The sequence below is a fragment of the Aedes albopictus genome, chromosome 3 (assembly GCF_035046485.1).
Source record: "Aedes albopictus strain Foshan chromosome 3, AalbF5, whole genome shotgun sequence".
Classification (NCBI taxonomy): Eukaryota; Metazoa; Arthropoda; class Insecta; order Diptera; family Culicidae; genus Aedes; species Aedes albopictus.
Genome location: NC_085138.1, coordinates 355,813,728 through 355,826,701, shown reverse-complemented (window position 1 = coordinate 355,826,701; position 12,974 = coordinate 355,813,728). Strand labels below are relative to the sequence as shown.

Sequence of the window (12,974 nt, the reverse complement as noted above, 5' to 3'; positions counted from 1 at the left end):
AGTATCAGAAGAAAGAGTGCGAGGGGGCTGATTTGGAAAACATATGAGTACCCAGCTCTGATTCTGCCTGTTGTAACCAACAAAGTAACGAAGTCATGTGAATTTAAACATTGTGTATCGTAAGATAAACCAAATTAATCTCTATTTCTGGCAACTCTGCTGATGACAGATTGCTTAAAGACATGTGACCGAATTCCAATAAAAAATTTAAGGCTGAAGGAAAGAAAACTGTGTACAGAAGATCCACCCGAATCCTGCATACCAATGTTTACCCAAATGCACCCAGCTACACTCACACAAGGAACCAATCACAGTGGATTTTTTTCTAAGAAAATGTCGTAAAATTGAATATCTCTGGACGCCGCTGGAATACCGTCGATCTTTTTTCGTTAAAATGAAGATTTTTTCATGGGCAATTTGATGGTAGGGTATTCGTTCACAGCACGTGATTATTTCTTGCAGTTTTGGTCAAATAAAGGTGATTTTACCCTATTTTTAGTGCAATGTAGATATTCATACGTCTATAACTTGGGATTCCGTTGAGATAAATTTAATCTTTTTTTGTTAAAATGAAGGTATTTTCAAGGGCAGTCTGTTAATAGGATATTCGTTTACAGCCCGCTATTATTTCTTGCAGTTTTGGTCACATAAAGGTAGTTTGACCCTATTTTTAGTGGAAAATAGATATTCATACGTCTATAACTCTGAATTCCGTTGAGATAAATTCAATATTTTTTCGTTAAAATAAAGGTATATCTAGGGGCAGTCTGTTGGTAGGATGTTCGTTTACAGCCTACTGTTATTTCTTGCAATTTTGGTCAAATAAATGTAGTTTTACCCTATTTTTAGTGGAAAATTGATATTCATATGTCTATAACTCTGGATTCCGTTGAGATAATATCAATCTTTTTTCGTTAAAATGAAGGTGTTTTCAGGGGCAGTCTGTTGTTAGGACATTCATTCACAGCACGCGATGATTTCTTGCAGTTTTGGTCAAATAAAGGTAGTTTGACCCTATTTTTAGTGCAATGTTGATAACATACGTCTATAACTTGGGATTCCGTTGAGATAAATTTAATCTTTTTTTTTGTTAAAATGAAGGCACTTTCAGGGGCAGTCTGTTGGTAGGATATTCGTTTACAGCCCACTGTTATTTCTTGCAGTTTTGGTCAAATAAAAGTAGTTTTACCCTATTTTTAGTGGAAAGTAGATATTCATACGTTTATAACTCTGAATTCCGTTGAGATAAATTCAATCTTTTTTCGTTAAAATGAGGGTACTTTCATGGGCAGTTCGTTGATATGATGTTCGTTTACAGCCCGCGATGAATTCTTGCAGTTTTGGTCAAATAAAGGTAGTTTGACCAGGTTTGACCCTATTTTTATTGCGATGTTGATATTCATACGTCTATAACTCTGGATTCCGTTGAGATAAATTTAATCTTTTTTCGTTAAAATGAAGGTATATCTAGGGGCAGTCTGTTGGTAGGATTTTCTTTTACAGCCCGCTATTATTTCTTGCAGTTTTGGTCAAATAAAGGTAGTTTTACCCTATTTTTAGTGGGAAATAGATATTCATACGTCTATAACTCTGGATTCCGTTGAGATAAATTTAGACTTTTTTTTTTGTTAAAATAAAGGTATTTCCAGGAGCAGTTTGTTTCTTGCAGTTTTGGTCAAATAGAGGTAGTGTTATCCTATTTTTAGTGCAGTGTTGATATTCATACGTCTATAACTCTGGATTCCGGTGAGATATAATCAATCTTTTTTTTTTGTTAAAATGAAGGTATTTTCACGAGAAGTTACTTGGTTGGAAGTTCGTTCACAGCCCGCAATAATTTCTTGCAGTTTTAGTCATATAAAGGTCAATTTACCTTAATGTTAAGTGGAAAGTAAATTTTCATATGTCCATAACTCAAGATTTTATCGAAATTGCCTATTATTGTTATCTATTTTTTATGGAATAGCACGCGTTTGTACATTGTATTTTTCACGAAATTATCTTCAATTTAGTTCGGTCAATTTTATCCTAACATGGTTATATGAGTTAATAAATTTAAGTGTAACAATATTGCAAAACATAGTGAAAGAACTAGTTTTAAGCGAAATTACCCAATGAAAATTACCCATGCAAATATATCTAATTTATCTAAATAATATCCAGAGTTTTAGACGTATAAACAACGTATTGCATCAAAAAATAGGGTAAAATTACCTTTATTTGACCAAAACTGCAAGAAATAATCGCGGGCTGTGAATGAATATCCTATCAACGAACTGCCCATGAAAGTACCTTCATTAAAAAAAAATATTGAATTTATCTCAACGGAATTCAGACTTATAGACGTATGATTATCAACATTGCACTAAAAATAGGGTCAAACTACCTTTATTTGACCAAAACTGCAAGAAATCATCACGGGCTGTAAACGAATATCTTACTAACAGACTGCCTCAGGAAATACCTTCAATTTAACGAAAAAAGATTGAATTTATCTCAACGGAATCCAGAGTTATAGTCGTATGAATATCTATTTTCCACTAAAAATAGGGTAAAACTACCTTTATTTCACCAAAACTGCAAGAAATAATAGCGGGCTGTAAACGAATATCCTGTTAACGAACTGCCCATGAAAGTACCTTTAGTTTAACGAAAAAGTATTGAATTTATCTCAACGGAATCCAGAGTTATAGCCAAATGAAAATCTATTTTCCACTGAAAATAGGGTAAAACTACTTTTATGTGACCAAAACTGCAAGAAATAATAGCGGGCTGTAAACGAATATCCTGTTAACAAACTGCCCATGAAAGTACCTTCATTTAAGCGAAAAAAGATTGAATGTATCTCAACGGAATCTAGAGTTATAGTCGTATGAATATCTATTTTCCACTAAAAATAGGGTAAAACTACCTTTATTTGACCAAAACTGCAAGAAATAATAGCGGGCTGTAAACGAATATCCTGTTAACGAACTGCCCATGAAAGTACCTTCATTTTAGCGAGAAAAGATTGAATTTATCTCAACGGAATCTAGAGTTATAGACGTATGAATATCTATTTTCCACTAAAAATAGGGTAAAACTACCTTTATTTGACCAAAACTGCAAGAAATCATCGCGTGCCGTAAACGAATATCCTAACAACAGACTGCCCCTAGACATACCTTTATTTTAACGAAAAAATATTGAATTTATCTCAATGGAATCCAGAGTTATAGCCATATGAAAATCAACTTTCCACTGAAAATAGGGTAAAACTACCTTTATTTGACCATAACTGCAAGAAATAATAGCGGGCTGTAAACGAATATCCTATCAACGAACTGCCCATTTAAGTACCTTCATTTTAACGAAAAAAGATTGAATTTATCTCAACGGAATTCAGAGTTATAAACGTATGAATATCTACTTTCCACTAAAAATAGGGTAAAACTACCTTTATTTGACCAAAACTGCAAGAAATAACAGTGGGCTGTAAACGAATATCCTACCAACAGACTGCCCTTGAAAATACCTTCATTTTAACAAAAAAAGATTATATTTATCTCAACGGAATCCCAAGTTATAGACGTATGAATATCTACATTGCACTAAAAATAGGGTAAAATCACCTTTATTTGACCAAAACTGCAAGAAATAATCGCGTGCTGTGAACGAATACCCTACCATCAAATTGCCCATGAAAAAATCTTCATTTTAACGAAAAAAGATCGACGATATTCCAGCGGCGTCCAGAGATATTCAATTTTACGACATTTTCTTAGAAAAAAATCCACTGTGCAATGAGATAGCTGCTTGGGACCAACAGGCGTCTTCAGTGTATGAGCAATAATGATCTATATTTTTGAGCGACAATGGTGCCCGCTACGTCAGATTGCTGGCCCATGTGGAGATTGGGATGGAAATAATGATTGCAATCGCTGTTGCCAACAGGTCGTTGAGTCTTCTGTACCTGCACAAGGCCATGCGGATGTCGAAGTGTTGTTGGGAAATGTTTATTCTTGGCATAGGGGCTTACACATTGGTGCGTGGATGCCAGGATGTAAAGTGATAGATTGTGTGTAGATTACTGGGAAGCGGCTCAGTTCGATTGGTTGCATATCTTGTAGGCGTTATATGATAGATTTACACTGTGCTGTGAAAGTTGGAAGGAAGGTATGTTTATACTTAAGGTTGAAGGATTCGTCATTAACCCTAAAAGGGATACCTTCATGGCCTCAGTTTCGTCACCTCGCTGAGTGTGTTCCATCAAAGACGAGCTGGGAAAGGTGCCTGGGGTCCAATGGACCCCAGGTATCCCTTTTAGGGTTAATATAATCGTCATCATTGAAAATGCAAAAGCAGTTTTCTCGTTCAAAACTGAATCGTTTGCAGTGAAAATGTATTTACTGCGCTCTTTTCTCCGCCCACAACACAGTGAATATATTTTCACTGCGAAAAATTCAGTTTTGAACGAGAAAACTGCTTTTGCATCTTCAATGATGACGATTATATCAATGACGAATCCTTCAACCTTAAAAGAGATGTAATGTAGAGAAGAGAGTAAGAAAGTAGATAGAAAAATACAAAGTAGGAAGAAATGAATGAGCCAAGCATTGAACGCAGGACCTTCTGCATATGAAAAAGAAGCGGAGTCACTAGATCACCAAGCTCGTCTGATGCCATCTACGTGAGAAGGTCAGTCAAAACAATGAAAACATGGCACTATTTTCGAAAGCGTTCCCCAAAGCGGATCTCGAGACGTGAACAATTGACCCCCGGTTCACGGTAGGTACCTTTCCTGAAGGGAAATGTCAACTTTTCATACCGGCTTTGAATACTTAATCAGTCCTGTGGGCCACCGTTGCGTTGTTGCGTTGCTTTGGATGCTAGCTCTCGCGCTTTGGTCGATCCCGGTGTGGCGGTCATCAACTGTGGGAATTTATCGATCGTACGCAATCGAAATCAAAAATGTTGAATTCCAAATGAGTCGTCACGGAAAGGAAGCTTCCACAATCCACAATCCATAAGCACAGAAGCGTAGCCAACCATCGCCGGTGCTCCGTTTGCGCGTGGCTCTGTCGTCCAGTTCTGCGGCTGGCTGAGCCAAATTAATTAGTCCCGCTGCGATACAATAATGCTCAACTTGGTTATTAATTCCTTTGGACAGCTGCCAGTCGGCAGCAGTGCAGTGCCTTCAACCCGCGTCGAAATGGAAAGTATTTCGAAAAAGATTATTTATGCATGCGAACGGTCACATTTTTTTTTCGCTCTGCTCTGCTCACCTTTCGGAAACCCATCGGAATCGTTTTGTTGGGTGGGATTTTATGATTCAATCAAAACGGCAGACGCGCGACTAGGCTAGCGCCTCGCACGATAACCCGTTGTTCAGTTTGCTACAGTCACGCAACTACCCAGCTAAACGGAAACTTTCACCTCAACCTCAACAGCAGCCAGCAGCAGCGCGGTTTTACGAGCTTTTGATCGATAGCCCCATAACGACCTTTCCATATGTTTACGATTGATTTTACGAGTCAAAACATCCTAATGATATGATTCAAATATTAACGGGTTTTATATTGCTCGTTGTTGTGTTGCACAGCACACAGTGTAACATCGGTCGATTAGATGCACGGGTTACAGTTGTAGATATAGTGGCTTCTAGACGAGGTGCAACCCGCGCAAAAGGAGGGGTAGGGGGCTGTTAAGTTTTTTATCACTGGCAATTTAGTTCGCCGGGACCGTCGATTGTAGAAGTCGTAAAATTACTAATACATGAATTTTCGCTAGTAAAAAGTTGATGGGGATCAGTTGGATAATTTAACGATATCCAATTAATCGGGAGAAATTGAATAGGATAGAAATTGATAAACCTACATAAAAAAGAGAATTTCATTTATTGTCGTATTTTTTAGAAATTGAAGAAATTTAAAGAAATTTAAAGAAATTTAAAGATATTTAAAGAAATTTAATGAAATAAATCTTTTAAAGAAGTATCTTTACATTAAGTCTAAATCACAAAGAAATAAAAGCAGTTATTCCTCGTTAATTTTCACAGTTTAACAATTGTCAAATTTTCTCCTGCGCTGATGAAGATGTTCACCGAAGCCTGACGATGACCGGTCTGCATACCGTTTTCATTACTATTCATAGCAGACCAGACGCGGGTCAACTCAAATTAACATGCTGACAGGACAAAGACAATAATGAAAGGACAACGAGAGGGAAAAAATGTCAAACGTTCATTGTTATCAGCAATCAAAAAAAAAACGAAAAAAAATCCTGGCCCATAACGGTGCTCCCGACGACGTCTGCTGGGACATTCTCCCAGGCCCAAGCAAACAGGGGACACACAGGTGGACCCCAGGTCACCGCCGCCGGGCCGCCGGTCTCTCATGAATACTCCGACGACGATGAGGGGTTAAACATCAGCAAAATGTGCATCAGGACAAAATAATAACATGCAAGAATGGACAAAAAAGGTAAAATAAAAAAAAAATAATAACAGAGGGGAAAGTCGACAAAAAATCGTTTAACCGGGTATGGAAATCGAAATGACGTCAACCGGTGCGCAATGGTGGGAGAAAATGTGCAACCAGGCGAATTTTCGGTGGGTGCAATTTAAATTCTGTCTGACGTGCAACGGGACAAGGCAAAATGGACGTTATTGGTTCGAATGGTTTAATTGCCTTTCATTGCTGTGCTGAAACATGTTTTTTTTTTGCAATTCGAGGGTTTTTGATGGAATTTTCAAAATTCTTGAAAAAACTGTATTGTTCTTCTGGTTTTGCTCTGTTAAGAATATCTCCAGAATGTTGTAAAAGCTTTCTACAGAAACTTGTACTTAGTTTCATAAAGAATTTATTTTCAGAAATTTCTTTAGGAGATCCTCTCAAGATTTTTTTCAGAAATAGCTCCGGGAAGTTGGTGGGGCTGGCTCACCGACACTTCCGGTCCGCTTTAGTGCTTTATGCATCATTGTGGCCAGGTGTTGCTCTAGTTTTACCAACTGTATTGTAAAGCATGAGCGGTGATCCTTGGCATTCTTGTGTAAATTGGGGTAGGTACTCGAAATGTTGATCGATCACCGATTATCGCTGGCAGATGCAGTGAAAAGTTTGTCTTAATACGTATCAATCGTCTCTGACAAACGAGAAAAACTGACTTCACTGATTACCTGTCTCTGAGCCAAATTTGGTATAGAGTCTTCAGTCTCCGATTAATCGCTTCATGTTTGATGGAGGTTTTTAATCCAATGGGTAACATAGCCGCTATCCGAATGAAGAGAGTAATGTTCCGCGTAATATATCACAAATCGAAAGAGGTACAGTACATTACGTGGAGCGGATATACTGAATTGGGTACCAGACCAAGTCTCTGCTGGGTGGCGCTAAATAGGTGAGCCATAGACAATAGAATCGTCAATGTCGTAGGGCATAGTATGTGACTATTGTCGAAACAACACTATTTTTGGTCATTGTCCAACTAAGCGCATAACTCTGTTAGGGTCAAGATTAGGACTATTTTTGGTCATTGTCCACTAAGCGCATAACTATGTTAGGGTCAAGATTAGGATGAAATCATTGGTAAAATATAATAACACTTTTTACTTTGTGTAGTTAGTTGAACTAGTGTTAACTTTTTATTGGGACATTTTCTGTAGGTTTATTCTGGATTACAATGCATTAGCTGCCCTTCAACTGACTTATTTTATAACAGTAAACAACATTATTCCTTCTTGATAAAAGATGTATGGACATAGAATTGCCAAACTATACATCTGATCAGATATTTTTCCGGTATTAAATTTGGGGTAGAGAGTTAAACACCTACGGAAAATAGTTTTTCAATGTCAGACACATCACATGAACACAGCTACCAATGTAAAAAACCTTCTCTACTGTCTTCTCATTTCGCCGCTTCCTATCCTCAATTGTACTTATCTGACACTAGTTAGGACTGTCTGTGGGAGATCCGGGTTTCTAATTCTGTGTAGGACTTGTTAAAACGGGATGCCTGATATGTACTGCGGACAAATGGGCTGGAAGTACTGAGCAATCACAATTACTGTCGTACTAATCATATTAAATGCATGCTTTTCTACTTACATCCCGAACGTCGCCAACCGGCAAAGAGGACATGACGAAAAAACGCGAGATGGCCCTAACAAAAACTAGAAAGGCGATGGAAATGGTCACCGATGCAACGATATGGAAACAAAATAGATGAGAAATTATCGACCAAATCATAATCTATGAACATATCGCTAATGTTCTTCATCATTCTTTCTTTTTCTCGTTTCAGCAACAAAATCGAAAACTCTCTACTATCTCTTCATTTTCTACCTCTTCCCATCCTATTCCCACATCTTCCTATAATCCTATATCCTCTACTCCATCTATTTAATGTATCGGACACTTGTTGGGACTGGTAACGCCAGCGCCTGCCTGTGGAAGATCCCGGTGTGCTAATTCGGTGTAGGACATGTTAACGGGGGAGGCTTAGTAGGTCCACATCTGCCTACAAGCAGATGGGCTGACAGTTGTCGGCCTGGGTGTGGACTGAGCAATTACAATACAATTACAATTACAAATAGCTCCGGGAAGTTCCAGAAAATCTTTAAAAAATTTTTACGGAAAATTTTTCTAGAATTCCTTTTAAAATTACTACAAGGATTCCTCCAGAAGTTCCCTGAATCTTTTTCGATAACTGTTTCAGAAATTCCATAAGTAATGTGCGAGGTTCACAAAAATTATCCACTCTCTAAAGATTGAACAGATGAAACAAAAGTTTGTCTGACAATTTTTGCTCATAATGACATTTTGTAGGGTATCGCGCTACTTGGGCGGTGGCTTCTATATTCGTCTGTTTTCCACTATAACTCAGTCAATTTTGAACCAATTGACTTGAAATGTTGTACACGGGTAGATACTATACCTATCTCACTGCATTCCAAAAATTGTGTCAATTGGTTCAAATTTGACTGAGTTATAGTGGAAAACAGACGAAAATAGAAGCCACCGCCCAAGTGGAGCGATTCCCTATAACTTTGCTGAAGACATAAACACGCAATCGTCACTTGTAGAAAAAAAAATCGAAATTCACTCTCACTTCTAGGTGGTTTGAATATATTAGAAACGTCCCAAAGAAGGGTTTTAACAGGGGCTCTTGTCGGCACGTCTTTCTGTGCAAGGCTGATAGAGCCTTGCTTGCAGGAAGATCATTGGTACTTGCTGTGTTGTTGGAAGCAAGCTTAGTGTTAACTCTGGCTGCCTTCCGAGAACAAAGGAAGTTTAGGAAGTTTTGGAGGTGAAGACCTCTCGGGAAACTGGAAATCCCTACGCATAGTGCACAAGTCAATCTATTATATAACGCCAACAAGTGCAACCAAGCGAACTGTGTAACATAACCTTCAGAGTAATCACCACATAACCTATCGACAACCTTACGAGTGGCACTCACGCACCTCAGTGTTTGCTTCAAAAATTCCTTTTAATATTATTACAGAAATTTCTTAATCTGCCTTAGATTTATTCAGTTATTACCCAATGAATTCCTTTTGAAAATACTCCAGAGCTTCCTTCACAAATTCTTCCAGAGGTTTTCTTCAACAAATTTTCATTAAAATTCCATTAGAAATTACTTCAAAGTTTTCTTTAGAAATTCTTTCAGAGGTACTTCAGCAAAAAAAAACTTCCAGAATTGGTTAGATAAATTACTATATTTGCAATTTTTTTAAAGGTTTCTTCTCAGAAATTAAAAAAAAATCTCCAAAATTTCCTACATCAATTCTTCCAGCGATTCCTTTAGAAATTTCCCCGCGGATTCCTTCAGAAATTACTACAGAAATCTCATCACAAAATCTACCACGGAGTTCTTCAGACATACTTCCAGGGATTTTTTTTTCGAGAAATACCTTTAGGAATTTCCACAGATATTCTTTTAAGATTTTCTTCTCAGAATTTTGTCCATGTATTCCATTTTGAACTCTTTAATGGATTACTTTCGAAGTATCTAAAGTTATTTTTCTTCAGCGATCACTTCACTTTTTTCAGAGATTTCTTTAACAATTTTTCTAAGGATTATATTTTTTGGAAACTCCTATATGGGCTTCATCAAAAAAGCCTTCCATGGAATCCTTCAGAAATTTGTACAGACATTACTTCACAAACTCATTCGAGAAATTTCTTCAAGGTTTTTCTTAACACTTGCCACAAATTTCCTCAATAATTTCTCCATGGATACTGTTCAGAAATTTTCCAGAAATTTCTTCAGAAATCCACCCAGAGAGTTTATTGATCTTCCAAGGACCCTTTTGGAGAATCCTCCTAGAAATCCTTCAGAAATTCTTCCGGAAATGTTCTAAATATATCAAGGAAAGACGTGTTTACTTAAGAAATTACTGCAGAGATTTTATCACAAATTCTGCAAAAGATTCTTTTCAAAATTGCTTCAGAAATTCCAAATTTCTGAAATTTATCCAAAATTTCCTTTATTATAAATCTACCGAAGATTTCCGCAGACATTATTTGAGGGATTCCTTGAGAAATTCCTTAAGGGACTCTTTGAGAAATTCCTCCAGATATTCCTTTGGGATTCTTTTTTTATTTTTTTCACGTGTTTTTCCTCAGAAATTCCCTTAAGATTTCTTCCGATGATTCAATTTCTGGAGTTCTTTTAAGATTTTCAGGAATCTAAGCTTGAATCTCAACGTCTCTTAGTCTCTGCTTTTCCACAATTATCGTCCAATAATGGTTCAGCTACTCCGCAATAGTCTGCACCCTTTTGAGCTTCAAACCATCTTTCGGATCCTAACTAATTTTTCCAAATTGATTTACTGCCTTCTACGAGCCAACACGTTGCGTGTTGATCCATGAACTATTCGCGGGATTTCTCAAAAACTCTCTTCCACTGCTACGGGTCCACCAGCTTTTTTTTTTCATTTTTCCTTTATGATTTTCTGCAGGAATGTCACAGTGAGATCCTAATAAGATTCTTCGGGTGGGTTATACAAGAATCAGAAGTTTCCTCTTGAATTCTTCGAAGATTTTCTTCCACTATTAACCCGGAAGTTATTTCTGAGATTGTTCCAGGAGTTCCTCCTGAGATTCCTTCTACTGAAGAATTCTCGTTTTGAGATGCCCCTTTCTGAGGAATTAACACATTGAGATTCCTCCAGAAGTTCCTTTTGAGATGCCTGCAGGAGCACCTGGTAAGGATACTCCATGAGTTTTTTTTATGGTTTTCTTTTAAGATTCCTCTAGAACTTCTTTCGGGAATTCACTTAGGTATTCATTCCGAGATTTTTCCAGAAATTCCTCCCTTGATTCATCAAGGAATTCTCTCTGGATTTCTCCTGGAATTCTTTCTTGAAATCGCCTAGGCACTCCTTCAGTAGTTTATGGAGGTACTTCCAGTATTTCCTTCTGGAGTTTCTCTTGAAATTCGTTTCTGAATTTCTCAAAGAATCCTTCTGTTTTCCTCTAGGAAGAATTCCTTAAGGAAGAAGTATGAATTTCGTGAGGTATACACGAACGAATTCCATACAGAACTCCTAAAATAGTTCCACAGAAATTTCTTAGAGGAATTCCGTAACTACTGAAGGAATCCCGAAATAAATTCATGAAGGAATCTTTGAAAGAATTCGTGAAGGTCTCCCGGAAGGACGTCCTGACGGAATCCTGGAAAGATACTGTGGAAGAATTCCGAAAGAAATCCTGGATGAGATTCCTGGAAGTTCCTAGAAGGAACACCCGGTGTAATCTCAGAAGACAATCCTGAAGGAATATCAGAAGTAACAGTGGTAGAAACCCGTGATAGAACTCCTGGCGGAATCCTAGAACGAAAGGAATTCATGAGGAAATCCCAGAAGAAATTCCTGGAGGGTTGTCGTAAATAAGATGAATGAATTACGGAGAGAGTTCCTGGAGAAATTCCAGAAGGAACTCCTTTGGGGATCCCAGAAGAAAGTCCCGGTTCATCTCCCGGTTTGGTCCCGGTGTCACAGAAGAAATCCATGGAGCAATTCAGAAAGAAATTCCTAGAGGAATCCCATAGATAACTTCAGGATTAATCTCAGAAGCAATCCATGGAAGAATTACAGAAGAAACTCCTACAAAACTCTTTAAGTAAGTTCCTGTATGAATCCCGGATGAAATTTCTGCAGAAACCTTATAAGTAGGAATCCTAGAAGGAATTCCTGGAGGAATCCCATAAGGAGCTCCTGGTTAATCTCCGAAAAAAAAATCCTGGAGGTATTCTAGAAAGAATTCCTTTAAAAATCCTAGAAGAAACTCCTTCAGAAATCCCAGAAGGAACAGCTGGAGGAATCCAATGTGCAACTCCTGGAAGAATATAGGGGCAAAGTCCTGAAAAAATCTACAAAAGGAACTCCCGAATAAATCCCAGAAGGTACTCCTGGAGTAGTTCAGAACGAAATTTCGGAAAGAATCCCGGAATAAATGTTTGGTAGATTCACTGAAGAAACTCCAGGGCGAACTAAGAAAAACTTCCTGGAAAAATCCCGGAAGGAATGTGTGGCAGGATCCCGGAACTTCTAAAGCGATCCTGGGAAAAATCCCGGAGAGATATAAGAAAGAAGTCTTAGCGGAAACTCAAAAAGAAACAATGCAAGATCTTCTGGAGGAATGTTGGCAGTTGGAAATCTGAGAAGGATCATAGAAAGGATCCACGGGGAATCTGAGAAGGAATTCCTGGTCTGGGGATTTCACAGGAAATTCTGTCAGGAGATACAGACAGGAATTGGGTTATTTAGTGAATAAAATATTGCTATTTTCTATAGCCTAATCGAAAGAGCTCATTTTTCTGAGTATAACGTGTTTTTATTGGATTCCAATACCTTTGTTTTGATGGTTAAATTAACAAAACAGTTTTTATTTTCGTGGATAGAATGACAGTTCAATCGATAAAGTGACAGTTCGACCCGAACAAAAAAAATTCCCCATACAAATTTTAAATGAATTTTAAAAATAGTT

At 37.6% G+C, this 12,974-nt stretch overlaps 1 protein-coding gene across 1 annotated transcript in view; it reads right to left on the bottom strand.

Moving 5' to 3' along the window:
• LOC109408718 (roundabout homolog 2) overlaps positions 1-12,974 on the bottom strand; it is a 493,067-nt gene that overhangs the window by 293,382 nt on the left and 186,711 nt on the right. The window lies entirely within an intron of this gene.